Source organism: Maniola hyperantus, chromosome 25 (genome assembly GCF_902806685.2).
Source record: "Maniola hyperantus chromosome 25, iAphHyp1.2, whole genome shotgun sequence".
Lineage (NCBI taxonomy): Eukaryota > Metazoa > Arthropoda > Insecta > Lepidoptera > Nymphalidae > Maniola > Maniola hyperantus.
Genome location: NC_048560.1, coordinates 290,579 through 316,847, shown reverse-complemented (window position 1 = coordinate 316,847; position 26,269 = coordinate 290,579). Strand labels below are relative to the sequence as shown.

Below are 26,269 nucleotides of genomic sequence, written 5' to 3'. Positions count from 1 at the left end.
GTCCAGTCGGTCTGTCTGTATCATCAATCCAATAGCTCAACGGGTAAAGGAGTGGACTGAAAACCGAAAGGTCGACGGTTCAAACTCCTCCCGTTGCACTAGTGTCATTGTCGTACCAGTAGGTACGACAATAGTGCAACGGGCTTGCAATAATGCAGGCTTAGTTGGAGAGGAAAGAGGAATATTAGTCATTTAACATAACTACTCTCAAAATGAAAATAGTTTGGCCGTAGTAATTTGCCATTTTAGTACCACGTTGGTCGATATATATTTAACTAGCTTACTCTCGTAACTTCGTCCGCGTGGGACTATACAAATTTAAAACCCCTATTTCAGCCCCTTAGAGGTTCAATTTTCAAAAATACTTTCTTAGCGGATGCCTACGTCATAATAGCTATCTGCATGTCAAATTTCAGCCCGATCCGTCCAGTAGTTTGAGCTGTGCGTTGATAGATCAGTCAGTCAGTAAGTCACCCGAAAAATTAGAGGTGCTTGCCCGGGATCGAACCCCCGACGTCCGATTAGGAGGCTTACGTCCTAATCACTAGGCTATCACAGCCTACTGACCTAGGTACCTAATTGTAACAAAAAGTTACCATAAAGCATAGTATGCCGTGACTGGCGGGGATATATCAAACAGTCAGTTAAGCTTCTAATAAGCATAATGCACATTAGCGATGACCAAATGACCTATTTGCCGGCGGCCATGCTTAATTAGGCCATGGACAGATACGCGGAATTGCACGCCCTTAATTTTTTTAGGGTTCCGTACCTTAAAAGGAAAAATTGAACCCTTATGGGATCACTTTGTTGTCTGTCTGTCTGTCGGTCGGTCTGTCAAGAAACCTACAGGGTACTTCCCGTAGACCTAGAATCATGAAATTTGGCAGGTAGGTAGGTCTTATAGCAGACATTCCGGGAAAAATCTGAAAATCGTGAATTTGTGGTTACATCACACAAAAAAAAAATTGTGGTCATGAACTAATAATTAGTATTTTCAATTTTCGAAGTAAGATAACTATATCAAGTGGGGTATCATATGAAAGGTCTTCACATGTACATTCTAAAACAGATTTTTATTTATTTTTATGCAACATAGTTTTTGAATTATCGTGCAAAATGTCGAAAAAATACGACTGTAGTACGGAACGCTCTTGCGCGAGCCTGACTCGCACTTGGCCGGTTTTTGTTTCTTTTAAATTACTTATATCCAACGACTTCGTTCGCGTGGATTTAGGTGTGTGAAAATCCCCTGGGAACTCTTTGATTATCCGGGATAAAAAGTCTATTGCCTTTCCAGGTATTTAGCTATAGCCATGCCAAAAATCTCGTTGATGCGTTGTCCCGTTGCGACATGATTGACGGACAAACCTAAATCAAAATACTTGCTTTGTTGTGAACTGAAGGGAACGAAGGAAGTGTTTCATGATTTTTCAGAAATTCTAGGGAAGGAATTTAAAAAATTCACATGCAGATGCTGAGCTAGGACCCTTTTTCAGGATATGCCATTCTTTGATATGATTAGTGGACTCAAAAGTCACGTAATCAAGACAATGTGCGGAATGAGGGTAGGGAACGGGCGTGGGCCGACTTTTATGCTAAGCAACTGCCTAAGCCTGCCTAAGATCTTTTCACAGCTAACCGTAATATTGACATTTTTAATAATAATTTGAACACATTTAAAAAACATATTAATCAACATTTTGCATCTTCTCCACTTTAAGTATATTTTTCATAGTTAATTTTCTTGTATTTCTTTTTTCTGTGTTTTTATAAATTGTATCTTATCAGTTAGTTAGTGCATATATTTATTTAAGAATTGTTGTGTACACATATTTAGGGTTACCGCTTAGATTTTAATCTATTGTTTTTTATTTTTATTTGGACCATTTATAGCTGAAACCTGTTTTGTGTGCCTTTATAATAAAAATAAATAAAAATAAGCTTGGCGATGTGGGGTGGCCGGCTATCAGGCGTCTATAGATGGTGGTATGTGGTACCTTACTAGTCACAGCCGTAGCCTCCCACCAGACATTTGAAGGTTAAATAGAAAAGGTACCTACTCGTAAAACCTTGATATGTTAGTTAGAGACAAACATTTAATCCAGTAAATGGCCTCTAGCCATCACGATAGCTATGTGTCGTCTGTTAATTAGAACTAATTGAAGCGACCCGGTTCTACCGATCAGCTCTACTTCCTTATATGCGACGCATTGTGGCCAATCTAAATATATAAAAGCAAAAGCTGACTTATTGACTGACTGATCTATCAACGCACAGCTCAAACTACTGGACGGATCGGGCTGAAATTTGGAATGCAGATAGCTATTATGGCAATCGGGGTATGAGGCCGGGGACGTTACCCGCACCGGGTTCGCGCGGGGGCTGTGTGGGTGTGGGGCGTTTCCTCCTCGATTGCCATCTCGACCTGTCACGTACTATAATTGCAAAGCTGCTAGTTGGTGATTATACTAAGTGAGCGAGTGAAGACTTCACACTTTGCTATATTAAAGAATAGGCGGTCACTCCAAGATTTTGCATAGAAACCCAACTCTACATGATCGCACGCGCCCCTTCGTAGTCTCGCGCCCCTAGGCACGTGCCTAGTTTGCCTTAGGGATAATCCGCCACGTCTGTACCCATATGCACTGTCGTGTTTATAATTTAATTATTAAATTATTTTATTAAATAAGACACCATTAGTTTTACATGTCTTTTTACTATAGTTTTTTTTTTACTGTCATTACATGACGAAGCAATATTAACATAAAATAGGTTTGTTATTAAAAAGATCCTAATACAACATCTCCCTTTTTTACTCAGGATACCTAACCGGAGGTCGAATCACACGACCATATGAAGTTGTATATAAAGATGGTTGTGGGCTCACTACAGATTCCAAATTTTCATTTTCATCTGGAATATAGAATGGTACATAGTTCAACGGCTTTATATAAAACCTATTTCTTACAAACATCCTCCCATTTTGACTTAATATCTTGTACGTTCTATCATACATTTTCTCCTTAATAATCCATTTTTTCCAAACTCTCCCTGTTTTAAAAACTACATGTTCTCCGAGCTCCAAATTTCTTAAATTAACTTTATTCCTGTTATAATAAAATCTGTCCTTTTCTTGTCTATGAACTAAATTTCGCCGTAAATTTCTATCCACCTTAGGATTAAATGCCTTCTTAGTCATAGGAATAATACCTCTTAATTTTCTATTAAATAAATTTTCCGCTGGAGATGCAATTGTATTTGAAATAGGGGTATTACGAAATTCTAATATTGTTAAATATGGATCTCTTTTCTCATACAAAGCTTTCTTAAGAAGTTTCTTTATCGTTTGCACCTCTCGTTCAACCATACCATTTGACTGAGGATATTCTGGGCTTGACATAGTATGTTTAAAATCATAGTTCCTAGCAAAATTCTTAAAACTATCACTAGAGAATTGCGGCCCTCCATCACTAAATAGTTCTTTAGGAATTCCATGCCGACTAAAAATCTGCTTTAATTTGTCAATGATACTTTCACTTGTAGTGCATCTTAAAAAATCTATTTCAGGAAACTTTGAATAATAATCTATCACAATCATATAATTACAACCGTCTAATTGAAATAAATCTACACCTACTTTCTCCCAAGGTAATTCTGGTACAACATGAGGCATTAAAGTCTCTTTTTTATTATTATTACTAAAACGTATACATGTTTCACACCGTGAAACCATATCCGCTTTTTCAAAAACAAACGTATTATATATTCGTATACATCTTTCGCCTATTGCATTTAACAGTACGGATGTCTTTACCCTTGGGCTTTTACCTTCATTGTCCGAAGCAATTAGATAAATCTCGAATTTTTGTCGAAACAAACGCCAATTTTCGGCCATTGGACCCTGCCAGCTCAACTCTGTTGGTGGATTTATCGATCCATGCTCTCTATTCTCTTTGATATTTTTGCCCTTTTCCTCCATTATAAATTGTAATTATGTAATTCTCACCTGTTTATTTATGTTTTAAACGGTAACCGACTGCGCCATGTCGTGTTTATAATTTAATTATTAAATTATCTTATTAAATAAGACACCATTAGTTTTACATGTCTTTTTACTATAGTTTCTTTTTTTACTGTCATTACATGACGAAGCAATATTAACATAAAATAGGTTTGTTATTAAAAAGATCCATTAGGATCCATTAGGAGGAGGATAGATGTTGTGCATGCAAATAAATAAATGAAAATATTATACCTATTGGAGAGGTGTAGTGGTAGCCCGCTCTGTTGTTCGGATGGTCGGGGGTTCGATCCCGGGCACACGTCAAATCTAACTTTTCGGAGTTATGTGCCTTTTAAACAATTATATATCACTTGCTTTAACGGTGAAGGAAAACATCGTGAGGAGACCTGCATGCCTGAGAGTTCTCCATAATGTTCTCAAACGTGTGTGAAGTCTGCCAAACTGCACTTAGCTAGCGTACAAAATCTCGAGTTTCTAGACCTAGACCTTCTGTTGATGTCAGTCAGTAAGTTACAGTCAGTTCCATAAATACCAATGTAATAAGAAGTATTTGACCAGCTGCATACTCTGACTCATTGGAAATGTAATATATAAATAAATCCTGAAAGGGTAAAATCTTCTAACAAAAAATTGAACTATTTTGGACTTTATTACTTTAAAAATAAGAGCTATAGATGCAAAAATTATTGATGGTACTGTTACGGGATTATGACCCTTAAATCAAAGGTTATTGTGTTTTAAGTGCAAGTAAAAGTACCTATTTATACGATTCGATGTAATTAAGCTATATTTGGTTTGAGTTTCAAACTTCTGAACGAGGTCACAGATTCGATTCCCACTTGAAACAGTTTGGAAAATAATACCTTCCAGATTGAGGACTGGTCAAAACGCACGACAGTGGCTGCAGCACGACAAGACGTCAAAGTAATGTCTGCAACAATGCGTCAAAGCAACGCTGCAAGTTACGACCTCCCTGGTGCAGTGGAGAGCATTTTAATCTTACGAAGGAGACGTCCTGCGTTCAATTCCCGGCAGAGACAATTTAAGATTTTTTTAAAGTGGTGTGACCAAACCAAGCCCTAATCAAAAATGAAAAGATTCCTAGAAGAACCAAGATAACCGACATATCAACGGGTTGCGATTTACGAAGTTGAAGTGGCAATCGGCGGCGAACATAGTTCGAAGAAATTTCGTGACTTGCTTTTCTTGCATGTTTAGCAATGGGAGGGCGGGCGTTGCATATCACGTGCAGATGCTGCTGTACCATACAGATGTATCTATTCTAGCGGATTATAGCAAATATCTTAGGTACTACCTATAGTAAACTAGCTGCCCCGGCGAACTTCGTTCCGCCTAACACTCGATTTTTTTTCAGCATTTTTTCAAATTTTTCTCTCCGTAAGAACCATCCCCGTACTTCAAGGAATATTATGAAAAAAATTTAGCGAAATCGGTTCAGCTGTTCTCGAGATTTGCGATCAGCAACACATTCAGCGATTCATTTTTATATATAGAATATGTAGTTCCTTGTCTAATGTTTAATGTTAAATCGCGACCAACGAGCAGTGGCGGATTTGCCCTAAGGCCCAGTAGGCCCGGAAAAACATTTCACAAGTAAATACCTCTGCTTGAGCAAGAGGGACTATAGGGGCCACGCTAGTTGCATATCTGTAGGTATATAATATCTGTGGTCACTCATCTTGTCGCACGTCGTTCCCGTCACGCGTTGTGTATGACCAAGCCTTTATATCATAAGTCATAATTCCATTCACACCACGTATTACAATATCAAATTTACAAAAGAAATGCCGCCTCCACCCACCAGTGTAAGATGAGCCGTGTTTAAGATGAAACCGCTGTATTTGACTTTAATAAACGAAGTTGGAGAGGTCAGGTTATTTTGGAGGGTTTTTTATGGGATAGTTATATTCATTGTAGTGACGTGTATTAATGTGTTTATGGGGGCTTTAGTCGTCCGACGATATACCAGTTAGTCAGTTCCACTTTTATATTCTACTAGCTTATGCTCGCGATCGCTTAAAGGAAAAGGTGACTGACTGACTGATATATCAACGCACAGCTCAAACTACTGGACGGATCGGGTTGAAATTTGGCATGCAGATAGCTACTATGACGTAGGCATCCGTTAAGAAAGGATTTTTGAAAATTCAACCCCTAAAATATGTCAAACTAGCTTATGCTCGCGAGTTCGTCCGCGTGGACTACAAAATTTCAAAACCCTATTTCACCCCCTTAGGAGTTGAATTTTCAAAAATCCTTTCTTAGCGGATGCCTACGCCATAATAGCTATCTGCATGCCAAATTTCAGCCCGATCCGTCCAGTAGTTTGAGCTGTGCGTTGATAGATCAGTCAGTCAGTCAGTCAGTCAGTCAGTCAGTCAGTCACCTTTTCCTTTTATATATATAGATGAGCTCGGTGGCTACCATTCAGTGTTAGACTCTGAGTTAGCGAATCAGCAGGCTGAAGAAATGTAGTATTTTTATTTTATGTATTGACACTTACTAATCGAAACTAATAAGGTATACAAAAGGTTATTTTATATATTGACAGATTTAACACTTGGTAGCCGAAATTTTAAGGAATACAAAGGTCTAGTTTACACAAGATACGCTAAAAAGCACGCTTTATGACTTAGTTGTTGGGTTTATTTGTGAACGCGCCTTTACAGCGTGGTATTATGATAACGACCAATAGTTTCAAATATTTATCTTGCTAGCGATATGTGTGGTACAAGCTATAGGAACTTCGTGTAAAGTATTTTTAGGGTTCCGTACCTCAAAAGGAAAAACGGAACCCTTATAGGATCACTTTGTTGTCTGTCTGCCCGTCTGTCTGTCAAAAACCTACAGGGTACTTCCCATTGACCTAGAATCAGGAAATTTGGCAGGTAGAATTAGATAGGTCTTATAGTAGACACTCGGGGAAAAATCTGAAAACCGTGAATTTGTGGTTGCACACAAAAAAAATTAAATTGTGAACTAATAATTAGTATTTTCAATTTTCGATGTAAGATAACTATATCAAGTGGGGTATCATATGAAAGATCTTCACCTATGCATTCTAAAACAGATTTTTAATTATTTTTATATGCAGCGCTGCCGCAACAGTGCTGTCACCAGCTGTCACAGTGCTGTCGCGGCACGACTGGTGCCCATACAATCTCTATAAGCTTATATGACATTACATTCCGAGCTAGGCAGCAATGTTCCGCTACATTGCTGCCGCGACATTGCTGCCTAGCTCGGAATGTACCTAATAATGTTATATAAGCTTATAGAGATTGTATGGGGACCAGTAGTTCCGCGACAGCACTGTGACAGCTGGTGACAGCAGTGTTGCGGCAGCACTGCTGCGTGCAGCGTGGTTCGAAATCATACCTTTAATTGTCTGGTAGAGCTAGGCATACGGGTTGAAATGATGATGACTGTTCACCGTTATGTAGTTACTTCTACAAGCGACTTCAAAACGCTGGATCTTCTAATTTAGACTACATCTAAGAAAATATAACAGGTGGAGTCCGTTCTAGTGGTTTTGTTTGTAGTCATATACCATCATATTATTATTATTACTATGTTTACAGTGCTCTTGACACATATATTTATATTATGACTAGCTTATGCTCGCGACTTCGTCCGCGTGGACTACATAAATTTCAACATATTTCACCCCCTTTAGGAGTTGAATTTCAAAAATCCCTTCTTAGCGGATGCCTACGTCATAATAGCTATCTGCATGCCAAATTTCAGCGCGATCCGTTCTGTAGTTTGATCTGAGCGTTGATAGATCAGTCAGTCACTCACTCACCTTTTCCTTTTATATATTTTAAATTTTTATAGGGGCCACGACCCTCAACAGTGAGCTTCATGACTAAGAGAGACAGAGAGAGAGAGGTATCATATCAAGTAACTCACCCACCTCACGTTCTAACTTCCCACGACTTATCGATACACTATCGATATCTATCTATCAGCGAGATTTATTTGTGTAAACATTATGAGATTTATTGTATTGAAGAGGATCCGTTGAAATAATACTTCAACGGTACTTTACACGTCCAACTTTGAAAGTACTTTGTAGTTGCGGATCATCATCATCATCATCAGCAGCCTGTGGATATCCACTGTTGGACATAGGCCTTCCCTAAAGAGCGCCACCACACCCGGTCCTCAGCCTTCCCCACCCAGCCATTTCCCGCCAGCCTCTTTATATCGTCGGTCCATCGTGCTGGAGGGCGTCCCACACTACGCTTGCTTAAACGCGGTCTCCACTCAAGGACTTTCCGGCTCCAACAGCCATCGCCTCTACGACAGGCATGACCTGCCCACTGCCACATCAGCTTGCTAATAGCTTGGGCTATGTCAGTGACCTTGGTTCTCCTGCGGATCTCCTCATTTCGGATCTTATCCCTCAGGGAAACTCCTAACATAGCCCTCTCCATAGCTCGCTGAGCTACTTTGAATTTGTGAACAAGGCCGTTTGTTAGTGTCCACGTTTCAGCACCATAGGTGAGGACGGGAAGAACACACTGGTTAAAGACTTTCGTCTTCAGACACTGAGGAATTGACGATGAGAAGACTTGACTCAATTTCCCAAAAGCTGCCCAACCTAGCCGAATTCTTCTGTTGTTCCTCGTCGAAATTGCTTCTACCTAATTGAATTATTTGGCCAAGGTAATTGTATTGTGAAACAATTTCGATGCCAACATAGTTGAGGATCACAAATAGCAAAATGTGTACGGAACCCTAAAAAAGCGGCAAAGTGCGAATCAGGCTCACGCAATGAGGGTTCCGAACTGCAGTCTTATTTTTTCGACATTTTGCATTTGCATAATTCAAAAACTATGATGCATAAAAATAAATAAAAATCTGTTTTAGAATGCACAGGTGAAGCCCCTTCATATGATACCCCACTTGATATAGTTATCTTACTACGAAAATTGGAAATACTAATTATTAGTTTATGACCACAATTTAAATTTTTTGTGTGATGTAACCACAAATTCACGGGTTTCAGATTTTCCCCTAATACCAGCTATAAGACCCACCTACCTACCAAATTGCATGATTCTAGGTCAACGGGAAGTACCCTGTAGGTTTCTTGACAGACCGACAGACAGACAACAAAGTGGTCCTATAAGGGTTCCGTTTTTCCTTTTCAGGTACGGAACCCTAAAAATAGACTATAGGATATGCAATGTGCTCTCTTAAATATTAGAGAGATCAGAGATACAATGTTTTGCTGACAGCAGTTAATTATAATTACTCCAATAAGTTCCTCATGCCTAGATAACATCTCGCACATTAATCATCTCACATGCCCTTGTTGCTAATTACTGGATTGCATGCGTATATAAGATAAATGGTTAGAGTTGCTATTTATTTCTTGAAATTGCTACTAAACTCTTTAGATTTTGCTTAAGAATTAATTCTAAACCATTGACATTTTATTTGTAAACAGAGGCACGTCAAAATGATAGACAAAATACTACAGACGTAACAGATAATATATAGCAGCTAATCCAAAGGTCTTACATGGTGAAATTGATTTTATTATATTTTAGAAGTAAAGTAATTGTAGATTTAAATAGAGTATAATGTGGAATTTTGAAGTGTATAAATTTAAAACTAAAGTTTAATCTCTATTGTCGACTCTATTGAATTTGAGTTTTATATGGTATCATTATACTTATGGAAAGGGTAGCCAAAGGGCTATAAATGGCTCTGCTTTGACGGTAGACATCATTAATTTTCCTATTTTTAAGAAGAAGCATTGTGACATACCTACAGGTACGAATATTGTTGATTTTATATTTCTATTGTTGTGCTATGTATGTTGATTTATGTATTGTTCAAATGTGTAATTGGTATTTCAAAATAGACACCACCGAGTTTTTTCTTGCCAGTTCTTTCTCTCGGTAGATAATATGCTTTTTACGAACTGGCGGTAGATTTTTCTTAAAGGAAATAATAAATTATTTAATGATAAAGCAATAAGTAATGGTAAAGATAAACTTTGATTTGGAGGGAGTTTTTCCCTGAATAAAACAGTTTATTTCCTTATACAATCTTTTATTTTGTCTCCTACCTACAACCACGCCCTAGCTTATTGATAACGAACTAAGGTTTAGACTCTCAGTAGGTTGATTCCTGACTCTATTGTCTCTATACTTCTGAGGCTAATCTAGCATCAGAAGTGGGATACGATATGGCTGAATTGTGCCTTTTCTAATACAGTTGTACAAGTTTCAGAAATACCGGCCAATTCGGATGGCTTTGTGAAAAGCCATCAAAGATGTTACAACAGGCGTTGTGATGACTGACGTCCACGAGAGGTACCACAATGGACATTGGATATCCTTAATCTGGATACCCTAAATCGGTATGGAAGCTTATTTTGTTCAAAGTGTTGTGAAAGTGAAAAAAAAAGTGTTTTTGTGAGACTATTTTTTCAGGCAGGTAGGCCTTAAAAAGTTTTATTGCGTAATCATGGACCTATTAATACTCTGTGTAATGTAGTAACACAGTTTCATAGTACCTGTCGTCATTTTATTTGTTTTAAAACTAATTGTATTATAGAAATAAAGATGTGGGTACTAAATAAATAAAATTTTTGCGGGTAATTTTGTGTTCAGTATAGATGTTCTGTTTCAATGACTCAGATTATGTTTGAAGGTGTTTAATCGCATGATGTCCCAGCTAGTAACACAAATCGATATTACGTAAATTAATGTTAAAAATTTGCAGGTAGTTAGTTGGTATGAAATTTTTATTAAATGATCATACGATAAAATGTGGTTAAATGTCAGACTGACCGAGCGGTGAAAAACTAAAGCAAGTTTGTCAGTAAATATTTACTGATGATTAATTTGTGTTCTATTTTAATTTACGTCTGACGTCTAGCCGTATATTCGTAATTTATATGATAGTGATGTTGACATTGAATCATTGAATATTGTTTTACGAGTGATGAGTCATCTTACTTTTTTTTTAGTTATGTTCTTGAGGCATTTCCTATGTAAGTACTTCGAGAACGAAGTACTTTTCAGGTTGGCCGAATAGATGTATATAATTTATTTATGTGTTACATAATGACAGAGAGAAAAGAAGGAAAAAAAAGAACCAAAAAAAAAAAGAAAAAAAAAAAAAAATTTTTGTTGTAATTTTGTTTCAAATTAAGAACAATACAGAAATACATATTGCATCATTCGTTAAATATTGATGATTCATTGATCAGAAACGCGATTAGCGTGGCCATTTTTGTAAATTTGCTATTGACTTTGCATCGGAGTTCTCACTCGCGAAACGTAGAGATGAAAGATTTGTGATACCTACCTACAATAATTAAGAAATTTTGTTGGAGTTTATTTTTGTAGTTTTTATATAAGGATAGGTTAGGCTGCTGATGTCTTATCCTGTTGCTATGCCGCTAAGTCTAGTAGCTACTGATTGTTTGATGTCATTGTTTTTTTATATATACCCACCGTTACGTAATGTGATGTAATGGAGCTGCCAATCCACACTTGGCCAGCGTGGTGGACTATGGTTAAACCTGAAACTTAAATTTAGAATATTGGAATTTAGAGATTATTGACTACCCACTTGTGTTTAATATTTTTTAATGCCGTATTTTGTTGTTTTGTTTGAATAATACTTTTGATTTTTTGACGTTTTTGATGTTTGAAGTGTTTAACTATTTTTGATATTGATTACTTCTTTGACGATCTTTTTAATGTAAATTATTTTTGTGGTATTTTTTGACATTTTAGTTTTTGATACCTACCTTTATGTTTTTATTTACGATCTTTTTGGATTTTTATATTTTATTGTGGAAAAATGTTTTGGTATTTATTTAAAAAGGAAGGTTGTTGGCACATCATTGGATGTGGGAAGCAACAAATGTTTTTGTATAGTCCAAGGACTGATTGCAGATAGACAAAAAGAGATTGAATAGAAAATATTTTTGAAAGTAAATAACGATAATTAGATAAGTTTACTCTTTGATTATTTTTACTTCTTCTAACATAGTAGTTAGTTTTGTTTTGATATATCTTACATATAATTACTTTTTATATACCTACCCTTTGTTTTTGACTTTGGTACTTTAGGAGTAAGAGTCGATGGTATTTTATTATTTTTGCAAAATTATTAACTTGAAATTGAAAAAAAGTTCTTATGATTTAACTTATTTTGAAATATTAATATTTTTGTAACTTTTTCATTTTGATGGTTCTTTTTTATGAAACATATTATTTTAAATTCTGATAATTTACAATTTGTTCAGTTGCAATTTTTCTTTGTTTAATATTCATCTCTATATTTTATTGGAATTTATTTAAAACTTTGATCAAATGTTCGATCAATGGAAAAATTGTATAGTGATATATGGATCAAAACCAATGGTGTTAAGGGACAATTTTATGATGGTTTACGATGTTGCCTTAAAACCAATGGTGTTGAAGGATATTTTGTAGATGATACTTTAAAACGTTGGAACCAACGGTGCTGAAAAGTATTTTTATAATATCGCTTTAATACCAGTGGTGTTAAAAATATTTTTTGATATTGGTTTAAAACCAATGGGGTTAAAGGATATCTTGTTTGGAAACATTTATGTGCTGTGGCGAGAAAAATATTTCTTGTATTTTTGAGAGTAAACTGTGTGGTAATTTTGTATGTCACACACATGTTTAAAATGTTTTTTTAAATTTTGTTGGAAGCCACAGACATGTTGTTTGAAAAAAAAAAAAAAAAAAAAATGTTTTGATGTTGTTAAAAATTTACTTTACGAATTGTTTGTTTTTATTTTGTTGCTTCGAGAACGAAGCAATTGTCAGTTTGGCCGTATAAGATAAATGGTTAGAGTTGCTATTTATTTCTTGAAATTGCTACTAAACTCTTTAGATTTTGCTTAAGAATTAATTCTAAACCATTGACATTTTATTTGTAAACAGAGGCACGTCAAAATGATAGACAAAATACTACAGACGTAACAGATAATATATAGCAGCTAATCCAAAGGTCTTACATGGTGAAATTGATTTTATTATATTTTAGAAGTAAAGTAATTGTAGATTTAAATAGAGTATAATGTGGAATTTTGAAGTGTATAAATTTAAAACTAAAGTTTAATCTCTATTGTCGACTCTATTGAATTTGAGTTTTATATGGTATCATTATACTTATGGAAAGGGTAGCCAAAGGGCTATAAATGGCTCTGCTTTGACGGTAGACATCATTAATTTTCCTATTTTTAAGAAGAAGCATTGTGACATACCTACAGGTACGAATATTGTTGATTTTATATTTCTATTGTTGTGCTATGTATGTTGATTTATGTATTGTTCAAATGTGTAATTGGTATTTCAAAATAGACACCACCGAGTTTTTTCTTGCCAGTTCTTTCTCTCGGTAGATAATATGCTTTTTACGAACTGGCGGTAGATTTTTCTTAAAGGAAATAATAAATTATTTAATGATAAAGCAATAAGTAATGGTAAAGATAAACTTTGATTTGGAGGGAGTTTTTCCCTGAATAAAACAGTTTATTTCCTTATACAATCTTTTATTTTGTCTCCTACCTACAACCACGCCCTAGCTTATTGATAACGAACTAAGGTTTAGACTCTCAGTAGGTTGATTCCTGACTCTATTGTCTCTATACTTCTGAGGCTAATCTAGCACGTACGTCCCTTTATCACTAACTTTACTTAGGTCTTGACTCTTGTCAAAAGAAAGCTTTTTTTATTCAGATATAAGTTAGCCCTTAACTGCAATCTCACCTGGTGGTAAGTGATGATGCAGTCTAAGATGGATGCGGGCTAACCTGAAAGGGGTGTGGCAGTTTTTATTAAACCCACGCCCCTTTGGATTCTACACGGCATCGTACCGGAATGCTAAATCGCTTGGCGGCTCGGCTTTGCCGGTGGGGTGGTAACTAGCCACGGCCGAAGCCTCTCACCAAACGTTCAGTGTACCTGGTGCCGCGCCACTGCCATCGCGCGTCGTCTGTACAGAACTAAGAGTGATATCTATAATAGAGCGCACTCTGACTTTGCTTAGACTTAAGACAAAGTTAAAACGAGAAAGATGTATATCTAAATATATAAAACGAAAAGGTGACTGACTGACTGAATGGCTGACTGACTGACTGACTGACTGATCGACTGACTGACTGACTGACTGACTGACTGGCTGACTCAAACTTAAGTCCGAGCAAAGTCAAAGTGCGCTCTATAGATCTCACCATAAGACCCTGAACTAATCCCACGAGGAAATTCTGCGAAAGTCGTTATTGCATGAGTCATCTCCGAATAAAAATACACTCCGCATCCGTTCCCCATGGCCCCATGGCCCCATGGTGTGTAGTGTGTAGTGTGGTGATGTCATACGTAAACTTATGCTTGTTGTTAGTTTATTACTTTTCGGTAGGTACGCTTTTAACTTTGGCGGCAGTTCATCTTATTTCATACTAGATTATGGCCTCGACTTCATCCGTGTGGACTACACCAAACCCCTATTTTACTCCATTAGAGGCTGGATTTTCAAAAATCCTTTCTTAGTGGATGCCTACGTCATAATAGCTATCTGCATGCCAAATTTCAGCCCGATCCGTCCAGCAGTTTGAGCTTTGCGTTGATATTATTAGTCAGTCAGTCACCTTTCCTTTCATATACCTATTTAGAACTTTAGAAAGAATATTTAAATTTTTGCTAGCCTTAGTCCTGAAATATTTATTACTAGATGGCGCCCGTGACTTCACCCGCGTGGATTTGAGTTTAATAAAATTCCGTAGGAGCTCTTTGATTTTACGGTATAGCCGAGATGTAAGCTAACTCAGTACCAAATCTCATCAAAATCGATTGAACTGTTGGGCTATGAAAAGCTAGCAGACAGACAGACACACGCATTTATAATATTAGTAATTAGTATGGATAAGAACACAGTGTACCTAGTAGTCTCATAGTCTGTTTTGTACAAGAACGTAGCTACAAACAAATTAACTAAACCATTCCTGCCTAACCTAAATAAAAGCGGGTCATTTCCCCAACTCTAACGCAAGTTTACGAGCTTTTTATACGTTCCTGTACTCTACAATGACGCAATTTAGTTTAACTGAAACTAAAGGCAAGCTGTGATAGCCTAGTAGTTAGGACATCCGCCTTCTATTCGGAGGTCGGGGGTTCGATCCCGGGCAAGCACCTCTAACTTTTCGGAGTTATGTGCGTTTTAAGAAATTAAATCTCACTTGCTTTAACGGTGAAAGAAAACATCGTGAGGAAACCTGCATGCCTGAGAGTTCTCCTTATTGTTCTCAAAGGTGTGTGAAGTCTACCAATCCACACATGGCCAGCGTGGTAGACTATCCCTTCTCACTCTGAGAGTACTTTGAATTTTATCTATATAGATAAGTTTGTCTTTGTGCAATGAACACTCTATTTAAAATGGCGTCACATTGAGCTATGACGTCAAACCAGTACGGAAATGGAAAGCATCAAATTACAGTATTGCCAGCATCGATATAAATGACAAGATATGCCCAAGCGAACAAAAATTTTCACGGTTTTGGAACCAAATAAATCAGCGCCACCTCTTAGATTAAATTAACGACCCGTTTGAAATCCAGACGTCACTGAGGTTGCATTGGTGCTAAATAAACATTTTAGGACCAATGATTCGGTGCCATTTTGCTTGTTCAATGGCCCTGTCCTTACGAAGTAATATATAAGTCAATGATTGCCAGCCCATAAATCCCCCATCCCCATAAACGTTCATTTGCTTCCCGATGGGCGGCATCATTTTATTGTGGCACTCCCATTCCCACTTCTGACCCAATTAGTATGAAAATCTAATAAATCTCACTAATCTAGGTTACAATTCAGGTTATTAAGGTTACACTTCTTACGCGCCTCTCTATACAAACGTATTACGCCCATAATTTATTTTTTATTTTTTAGGGTTCCGTACCTCAAAAGGAAAAACGGAACCCTAATAGGATCACTTTGTTGTCTGTCTGTCTGTCTGTCTGTCTGTCAAGAAACCTACAGGGTACTTCCCGTTGACCTAGAATCATGAAATTTGGCAGGTAGGTAGATCTTATAGCTGACATTTGGGGAAAAATCTGAAAACCGTGAATTTAGGGTTAGATCACACAAAAAAAAAATTGTGGTCATGAACTAATAATTAGTATTTTCAACTTTCGAAGTGAGTGACTATATCAAGTGGGGTATCATATGAAAGGTCTCTGTACATTCTAAAACAGATTTTTATTTATTTTTATGCATCATAGTTTTTGAATTATCGTGCAAAATGTCGAAAAAATACGACTGTAGTACGGAATCCTCATTGCGCGAGCCTGACTCGCACTTGGCCGGTTTTTTTTTTACATTTTGTGACTCTCGTCAATCTCGCTATCTTCTATTACTAGCTTAAGTATATGCCAGCGACGTCGTGCGCGTGGACTACACAAATTTCAAACCCCTATTTTACCCCCTTAGGGGTTTAATTTTCATAAACCCATTCTTAGCGGGTGTCTACGTCATAATAGCTATCTGCATGCCAAATTTTAACCCGATCCGTCCAGTAGTTTGAGCTGTGCGTTAATAGATCAGTCAGTCAGTCACTTTTTCTTTTTATACATACATATTTAGATTATTTAGATACTATGTAGGAGGTCAGATGTCATTATTTATTTTATTTACTCTTCAATGTCAAGGTTGGTTCATACTTTATTGTTCAGATCATGACTCAGAGATGAGTATGAATAATAATCTTATTGCTGATGAAGTCATTAATCTTGTGAAATGAAATTATTTGCATCTCAACACGTCTCATCTCAACTGATTTTTTTCGTGACGTGCAGACGTAAAGTAGATATCTTTAATCTTTATGTACTAGCCACCCGCCCCGGCTTCGTGCGGGTTACAATTTTTTTGAAAATAAAATATAGCTTACTAGCTGATTCCCGCGACTTCGTCTGCGTGTATTTAGGTTTTTAGCGACGGCCGGTTTAGGGCGACGCAAGACCGCGGCGTGTGAAAGTCCCTACAAGATACTATGTCCAGCTGTGGACATCTATCGGTTGTCGACGATGATAATGATGATGAATTTCCTTTGGTCTCTCAAATGTTTGTCCGTTAGTAACGGATCTACAACTGGTTGACCCCGTAGAAGGAGCCCGAAACTATAAAAATATTATTATGAAAAATTATAAAATAATTTGATTACGTCATATAGAAACGGATTTCGTAATAAAATCTATAATTATCTACCAACAAGGGCTAGGTAATAAAATACGAAAGGGCCATGTGTTATAGCAACAGATATAAGCGATGACCGTGATCGAAGAATTAATAGTGGGCCGTAAATTTATCAAATTCCTTCCTAAATATTTTTGCTTGATCAAAAGCAAACCAAAATAGCTTTCTGTAAAAAATTGTTGATGCATAGTTCTAAAGGCGGTGATAGTAAGTTAGTACTATTATATTATATTCTGTGGTGATAGTCTAGAAAAAATTGCACAGGACCGGAAAATATGGAACAAACTTTACGCAGACGAAATTGCAGGACACAGCACAGCTAGTTAAATATCGCTTGTAATTTGAGCTATTTATATATAAGTATGAGTATAAAGTATCAAAATCTGGCAATTCGTGCGTGAGACTATACTTCACTGACATTTGAGTGACAGTTGACTGACAGTGAATAACAGATGAATTTTTTCACAGCGTAAAAATATCATACTGCAGTGTTATATCAACTAATCAGGCGTATAAAAGACGTAATACGACGGTTACAAGTCCCGCAAATTGCTGTTGCGCTGACCCCATGTCTGATTAACATCAAAATGACGTCATTTTGACGTCAGCCGAAACATGAATATACCATCAGCTCGAAACTTCAGTCTAGTGCTGAAGTCACCAACATGGCGGTTTAGGGGTTTTTTTAAAAAAACACCTCTATTTCCCCACTTCTTAAATCACGCAATGATAATTTACGCACGGCGGTAATCACTTAACATCAGGTATTCACCTGCTCTTCTGCTCACTATCTCTATTTAAAAAAAACTACCCAATCCAATTCCAACAACCATTTGCCTGAAACTTGTAGTTTTATTGATTTAGTATTTTTCATACCCGCAATGTATATATATACCCAGTACAAAACTTGCAATTAATGCACCGCCTACGACGAGGCATTGACACCGCGGTACTTATCTACGCAAAGTTCGTTGAACTGTAGTGTCAGTCAGATGTTTTATTTGCAATACATTGCGAACTTTTTGAAAATATAGGATTTTTATTTTTTCGTGTTTTTTTGTGGTATCGTATCAGTACTATCAACCGTCTTCATTTTTGCTAGTGTACATACACCCTGTATATGTAGAATACCTCAAAGGCCGCACAACATTGTCAAAAACAAAGGCAATTGGGTCAAATCTCGCCCAACACAAATATTGGCGGTACAAATTGGGCGAGCTCGTTTCTTTCGGCTCTAGGTGTAAATTTTGACCGAACAAATTTACCCACGCTCGCTTTGCCGCACAATTGGGTCACGAAATCCTATTATGTGGGCCAACCATGTGGTTTCACTTGAAACGTCTTCAAATGTTGAATAGAAGCGTTTCTAATGTAAATGATAGATATAGAACCACCTCCTTTTTTTTAATTCATTGTAGGTATACGCTTGACCACAATCACACCTGATGGAAAGTGATGATGTGGGCTAAGACGCGTTTACCTAAAAGATGCCTATTCACTCTTGTTGTAAAGATAGCCGGGTTGTAATTAGTAGGAAACACATATCGTGGAAGAGTATTCCAAACCTTAGCCATACGTATGAGGAATGATGACGAAAAACGTTTTGTGTAGATGGGATGTCGACGACCAGGCCCATCTTTCCCACTGGGCACTCTGGGCACGTGCCCAGGGCCCACGATAGATAGGGGCCCACTAGTCCCTGCCAGATCACAAAACTATAACCGACCGACCGATATTTTATTAGGTACCAAAAAACATTTATTTCGATAAAATCAAAGGTCAAAGAGACCCACTCAAACAGAGGACCATAGAGATAGTATATTCGATCCTTCTTGTTTAGGTACCCCCCACCATCGATGCCCCCGACCTACTACTCTGTCATGGTCATAGAGGCCCAATTATTCTAATGTGCCCAGGGCCTCCAATAGGTTAAAGATGGCCCTGTCGACGACATAAGGATGGAAACTCGCCCGACTTGCGGTTGCGCTGGTTCCTTTTTGGAAGTCGGTTAAAAAGAACATTTTACCTGCAGCTCGCTCTAGCAATGCGCGGGACTGCAATTAGGTAGGTACCTACTTTCCTACACGCCATAATATTTTATATCAAATCTTTGTAAAGAGCATTCGGCGAGTTTCTTTCTAGTTCTTCTCAGTAGGAAATTCATTCCGAACCATTTGGCGATGAATTGTCATTTGGAATTGAATAAAAAGTAAGTTTTTAGGGTTCCGTACCTCAAAAGGAAAAACGGAACCCTTATAGGATCACTTTATTGTCTGTCTGTCTGTCTGTCAAGAAACCTACAGGGTACTTCCCGTTGACCTAGAATCATGAAATTTGGCAGGTAGGTAGTAGATCTTATAGCTGTAATTTGGGGAAAAATCTGAAAACCGTAAATCACACAAAAAAAATTAGATTGGGGTCATGAACTAATAATTAGTATTTTCAACTTTCGAAGTGAGTGACTATATCAAGTGGGGTATCATATGAAAGGTCTTCACCTGTGCATTCTAAAACAGATTTTTATTTATTTTTTATTTATTTATATAATTATTTTATTTATATCGTTCAAAATGTCGGAAAAATACGACTGTAGTACGGAACCTTTATTGCGCGAGCCTGACTCGCACTTGGCCGGTTTTTTTTTTATAAAAATGGCGAGCAAAAAAGCAGGCGGTCACCTGATGTTAAATGAACTCCGCCAATGAACATTTGCAGCACCAGAGGAACTGCCAATGCGTTGCCGGCCTTTCAGGAATCAGTTGATCCGCCCCTTGAATAACCCCATGTTGTAATCTAGTGGTAACCCCGCCGATGGGAGTTGATTCCACAACTCTATTATTCATTTATTTCTATTCTATTCTATAACTACTAGGTGTAGGTAAGGTAGGTGGGTATATTAGGTATTCTATGCACAACAGTCTAGGTCATGCGTCGTGACTAAGCGCTATCAGTTTTAGCATTCCTGTTCTCATGCCTATTGCCTAGCTTTATGTTTAGTACTGACTTGTTCCTGAGTACAATTTATATGTTTATGTTTATAGGAAGTAGGAACACAATAACTTGTGATACTATCATCCATACTTCCATACTAATATTATAAATGCGAAAGTGTATGTCTGTCTGTCTGCTAGCTTTTCACGGCCCAACAGTTTAACCGATTTTGATGAAATTTGGTACAGAGTTAACTTATATCCCGAGGACGGACATAGGCTACTTTTTATCCTGGAGATTCAAAGAGTTCCCACGGGATAAAAAAAACTTCATCATCATCAGCTCTTCTTCGCTCTGGGCTGGTTTCCGCACTTAAATCATCATCAGCTAGTTGCTTAATAAAACGCACGTTAGTATACCTAACTCTGAAAAGTTAAACGATTAATTTGCTTGAAACGCACATAACTCCGAAAAGTTAGACATGCGTGCCCGGGATCGAACCCCCGACCCCCGAATAAGAGACTAAAGTCCTAACCACAGGTTTTAGACACGTAGTAACAATAAAAAACTATAAAATAAATAGCTGTTCATTCTAACCATATTTAGTAAGCCCTATAAAAAATTGAATCATAAAGCCCGATCCATATAATTTCTATGGCGATCCATTATGGTTTACGATTATTTTTTGGACCGCCTATAAAACTAATGTAAGATGTTATAGATATACATATATAGTATTCAGATATATAGTACTTGACCTAGTATTGCAATTTAAAGTGCTTTAAGATTTTGTACTTTTATTTTATAGCCTACTAGATAATGCCCGCAACTTCGGCCGCGTGGACAACACATATTTTAAACCCCTATTTCACACCCTTAGGGGTTGAATTGTGAAAAAATCCTTTCTTAGCGGATGCCTACGACATAATAGCTATCTGCATGCCAAACTTCAGCCCGATCCGTCCAGTAGTTTGAGCTAAGCGTTGATAGATCAGTCAGTCAATCAGTCACCGTTTCCTTTTATATATTTAACTAGCGACGCACCCCAGCTTCGCATGGGTGCAATGTAGATACTAATGTGGCGTCATTGAGGTGTCATTGCCTCGGAAACTCTCAAATGAGAGGATTTTTTTCTGACCTAATTCACATTATTTCAATTTCTCTAGGGATCTCTAATTTTTTGAGAATTAAACTATAGCTATAAACCTTCCTCTTGAATCACTCTATCTATTGGTGAAAACCGCATTAAAATCCGTTGCGTAGTTTAAAAGATCTACGCGTTCATACATACATAAGGAAAGGTAGGAAAGGCATTCCGAACCAGTGGTAGATGCATCCGACTATTCGTAAGTGCTTGTAAAAGTTTATACGAATAAAAAAGATTTTTATTTTTTATTTCATACATACATACATACAGACGCGGGAAGCGACTTTATTTTATACTATGTAGAGAAGATGATGTAAAGAAAGATAGTGTGAAAAGTAGAAGTAGAATCCAAGTCAAAAGTGGAATGTAAGAAACCCTCAAAGGAATCATAAGGGAACCTTTATACGGAATGATTGCCACATAATCTGACAAGCGCAAGTGGAGTGCTGATGAGGCTCAATTAAATAGCTGCTCCTACGACCATGACTCGTCGTCATGCAGGTCCAGGTTATAAGCGACAGCGTTCAGGAAACTTCGAGATGTCTTCTTGTCCGAAATTCCTCAGTGCTTGAAGATCAAAGACTCAAAGTCTCCGAACACTGCGTGTTGCCAGTGATGACATATGGATCCGAGACATGGTCGCTAACTATGGACCTTATAAAATTGACTGGTATTTATATGGAACAACCTACAGTGCGACAAGGCTGTTTTGGCGCTTGGCGAAAATCAGAACTAACGCCGCCATCTTGTCAAGTGTCCCTAAAAATCTGACATTCACTGTTTTTGTTAAATATCGGAGCCATTCCATATACATAACATCGCGAAATAGCCTGATATACAGTATAAATGTGTCTGCATCTTATAGATATCTAGCACCAGGTAAATATACTATTTGAGCAGGTAAACATGATAAATTGCAAGTCCATGGCCTATAAATCGTTTTTATTATTTCTCGATTTGCAAATAGGGACGGCTTTTCCAATTTCTCATTCAGTTAGATAAAACTTACTCGATTTTCGACATTGAAATTTTCAATATATTCCGTAAAATTGAGATTTTATTTGCTGGCAGCCTTTTTTCCACAAATACGCCCTCCTGTCAATGTCATTCAAGTGCCAAAAGATCCTTGTCGTACTATACTCCTACAATAATCGCTTCAGCTTATGACTTAACAACTCTAAATGCATCTCAGCCGACCACGCGTCAGTATTAAAGTTAATTTGTTTGAATAAAAGTGCATCAGATATGAGATACTACATCACACAGTCGTACTTAACGTCTCGGAATATATTATTTGAGATGAATCTTTCTTATCATGATATTTATAGTTTGTCTTATGTTTATCTTAAGAAGAATCTTGTCTTATGCCCTTTATAATAGGTACTAGCTGCTACCCAAAACTTCGTCCGAATCTGATGAGAATTCTTTGAACATTGTAACCCGGAAAAATCAAAGAATTCCATGTCACTCTTCAGTGGGCTGATTCACTAACTCAGTGTCTAACACTGAATATAGCTAGTCATTTGACATTGGTTGGTTCTACATTGCTGCTTCACTGAGTGATATTAGAATAATGTCCCGTAGAAAACCTTCAATGTGCCTGGGTGGTGCTGGTCAACAGAGGGCACAGTGGACGAGGCGGAGGATTGGGTACCTGGCGGTCGGTCTGCAGTTGTCCCCCGTTGGGTCCCCGGCTCGGGAGGCGCACTTCGTCGGTGCGTCTCGGACGTCCAGTGGGGGGACCTCGCGAGTGGGTCCCAGGTGGAGGGTTCCTAACGCTCGCGAGGGACCTAACGCTCGCGAGATGGCAAGATGAATGGAACAAGTCGACTAAAGGCCGATGGACGCACCAGCTCATCCCCAACCTGGAAAAGTGGACCAGAAGGAAACATGGCCGAATGACCTACCGTCTGACGCAATGTTTTTCAGGAGACGGAGTTTTTATGGATTTCCTTGCAGGAATCGGAAGACGACATGATGCCACGTGCATGTACTGCAACGAAATCGATAATGCAGAACACACAATGTTTCACTGCGTAAACTGGGACATAGAGAGGAAAGACCTCATTTCTAAAATAGGGGCTATATGTGTCAATAATTTAGTGCACAAAATGATAGAGCATGAGGACATATGGATGCTTGCTGCAGGCTTCTTGGAAAAAATAATAGGTTCTAAAGAGGAAGAAGAGAGACGTAGACAAAAAACAAAATAAACAGTAATAATAATATAGACAACAATGTTGCCGTGTTTAGGCTGAGAGGCGGGCACACGGCACACGGCACACGGCCAACAGGGAGACAGAAGGGGTTTTTAGCCGGTAAGAGTCCGGCACTACCCAATTGGGTGTCCATGAGGATTTCCCCCTTCTGTATAAAAAAAAAAAAAAAGGTGGAGGGTTCGCTTCGGCAGATGTCGCTGGCTGGGTCGCGGTTGATTGCTTCGGTGTTCCCGTGGCCCAGTCGCCAGGCGACGCGCAGGAGTGCCGCTGGGGTTTAGTGCGTATTCCGGTCGCTTCTCGGCTGGCGAGTCCCACATACCTTCCCTTCAGTTGGTTGGCTGGCTGGGACAACCCTCCACCTGCCTTGGCCTCACCAACCTCTCGGTTATATGGGCCGAATCGCGGGAGGGCGCCCGTTCGGTACTTGCTCTTGGCGCCTTCTTGACTCCCTACAAGTTATTTTGTCTCTTCCTTGTCCCTTATTCTCACTCTCCCCCCTTGGGGGCTAGACGTCACTAGCACAGCTGAGATCCCCGCTGCTGCTCCTCCGTGGTGCCGACCTGGCACCTGTACGCTCCGAGCTGCTTCGCCTCTTATGCCAATGGTGGTGGTTGGCTGGCTGGCTTCCAGGAGTACGGAATGCGTAAACGCATTTCCCAGCGTTAAAAAAACGCACTGAGTAGCTTTCAAGTTGCGCCTAAGGAAACTTTACTCTAAAAGGTAGGTAGTGTATGTACCAAGGAAATATCCATCAAGACCTAGAACAGTCTAGGACTGCTAGGTCACAGATTTGCTATGCGCACAGGAAGCGCGTCAATCTGAATTGTAAATAACTAGCAATTAACAAGTAAACGTGTAGATTGCGACCGGCGTGGTGTCATGATGTTAATTGATATCCTATTTTGGGAAGAGATGACTCTATATATATACATATATTATATATATAGAGTCATAACTATATAAAACATAAATCATAAGCATCAATCGTGGGACAGGACACTGTTAGGTCCGCTTGCCTGGATTACGGTGACGGCTCCAGCGATGAAGATCAGCAAGAACTGTCAGGAGACGATCTGCAGCTGTCTCTCCACCTGAGCCACCCTCATAACGGGCTCTACGGGCAGCGGCACGCGCAGCTCGCAGTCACAACTGCGACGCGTGCGCGAACTTAAAAAAGGACCCCGGATGGGTTCTAAACTAGTCGGGCTAACGTCGACTAAACACGTGAGTAAAAAAAAAGCCGTTGACACATATTATATATAAATCATAATGTTGATTTTAATCTCAAGTTATAATTATATTAAGTTTATATATATTTAGTTTTTATATATTAAGTCAAGGCAAACCTGTCTGACAATTAGATAATTTTAATATTAAAGCATGTACCACACAACTGAGAGTTTAATTCTGAACAGATTAATGAGGATTGGCAAAAAAACGATTGTACCACTCAAGCATGGCGGCCATGACAGTTCTAATTAAGCTTCGCTGCAGCCCAAGCACAACCAATGCTAATATATCATATCTTTCTCGCAGTTTTTCATTTCTTTACTGGCTTATAGCGCCTTCGTCCACGTAAACTACAAAGCTTCAAACCCCTGTTTATCCTCATTAGGTTAAATTTTCAAAACAATCTTTCTTGGCGGGTGTCTATGTCATAATAGCTATCTGCATGCCAAACAGCCCAATCCGGTCAGTAATTTGAGCTGTGCATTGATAGATCAGCTGTTAGTCATTCAGCTTTTGCTTTTTATATTTAGATTTATTTAAAACTAGATAATGTCTAAGTCACTAAGCAGGCGATAGAAAGAGATGTGCTTGGAGTTTCTCTATGTGATCAAATCAGGAATGAGGAAGATCCGTTGGAGAACCAGAGTAATTAACATAGCTCAACCAAGTGAAGCTGAAGTGGCAATGAGCAGGGCACATAGTTCGAAAAACCGATAGACGTTGGGAGTCTTAAAAGTTCTGAGATGGCGACCTCGTACCTGAAAACGCAGCGTTGCAAAACCCCCCACGACATTAAGCAAGTCGCAGGGAGCCGAGAATTACACCCAAGAGCGGCAGTTTTAGGGTGTACAATGAACCAAATGCTTAATTTGCTATAATCCTTTGAAACAAGTCGAATCTGCATGGTGGCTTGCCTGGCGGCTGATTTTTCCTGCAAGTTTAGCAGTCGGAGGGCGGGCGGTGCATGTCGCATGCTGCATGTTGCACTACAGATTCAACTTGTATCAGCGGATTATAGCAAATTAAGCTTTTGGTTCATTGTATAGCAAAGTAACGCATACAACAGTAATTAAAGGGTGGATAAACGGTAATTAATCGAGTTTTTAAAGTCGAACTAACCCTGCTGATCGTGCTAGGGCTGCTGTAAAACGATACGTGCTTGTCGCAAATCTCTGATGATTGTCTTTTTTTGAGATTTGTAACTTTTGTAAGACAACACTGTTGTGTCAGTGTGCGATTTCATTAATTGTATCATGTTACAAAATATGTTATTGTGTAATTAGTAACCTTATTACTATAACGCAACGGTAAAAGTAACAAAAAATGCCGGGTTCGATTTCGTATTGAGAAATTTTTGATGATGATTCTTTTTTAATAAAATTTGCTTTACAGGCTTTTACAGGAAAACCATAAAAATGGCAAAATTTGGTGTCTCTAC

The 26,269-nt window shown here is 38.2% G+C and overlaps 1 protein-coding gene across 2 annotated transcripts in view; it reads right to left on the bottom strand.

Moving 5' to 3' along the window:
- LOC117993827 (protein amalgam-like) overlaps nucleotides 1-26,269 on the bottom strand; it is a 200,907-nt gene that overhangs the window by 21,829 nt on the left and 152,809 nt on the right. The window lies entirely within an intron of this gene.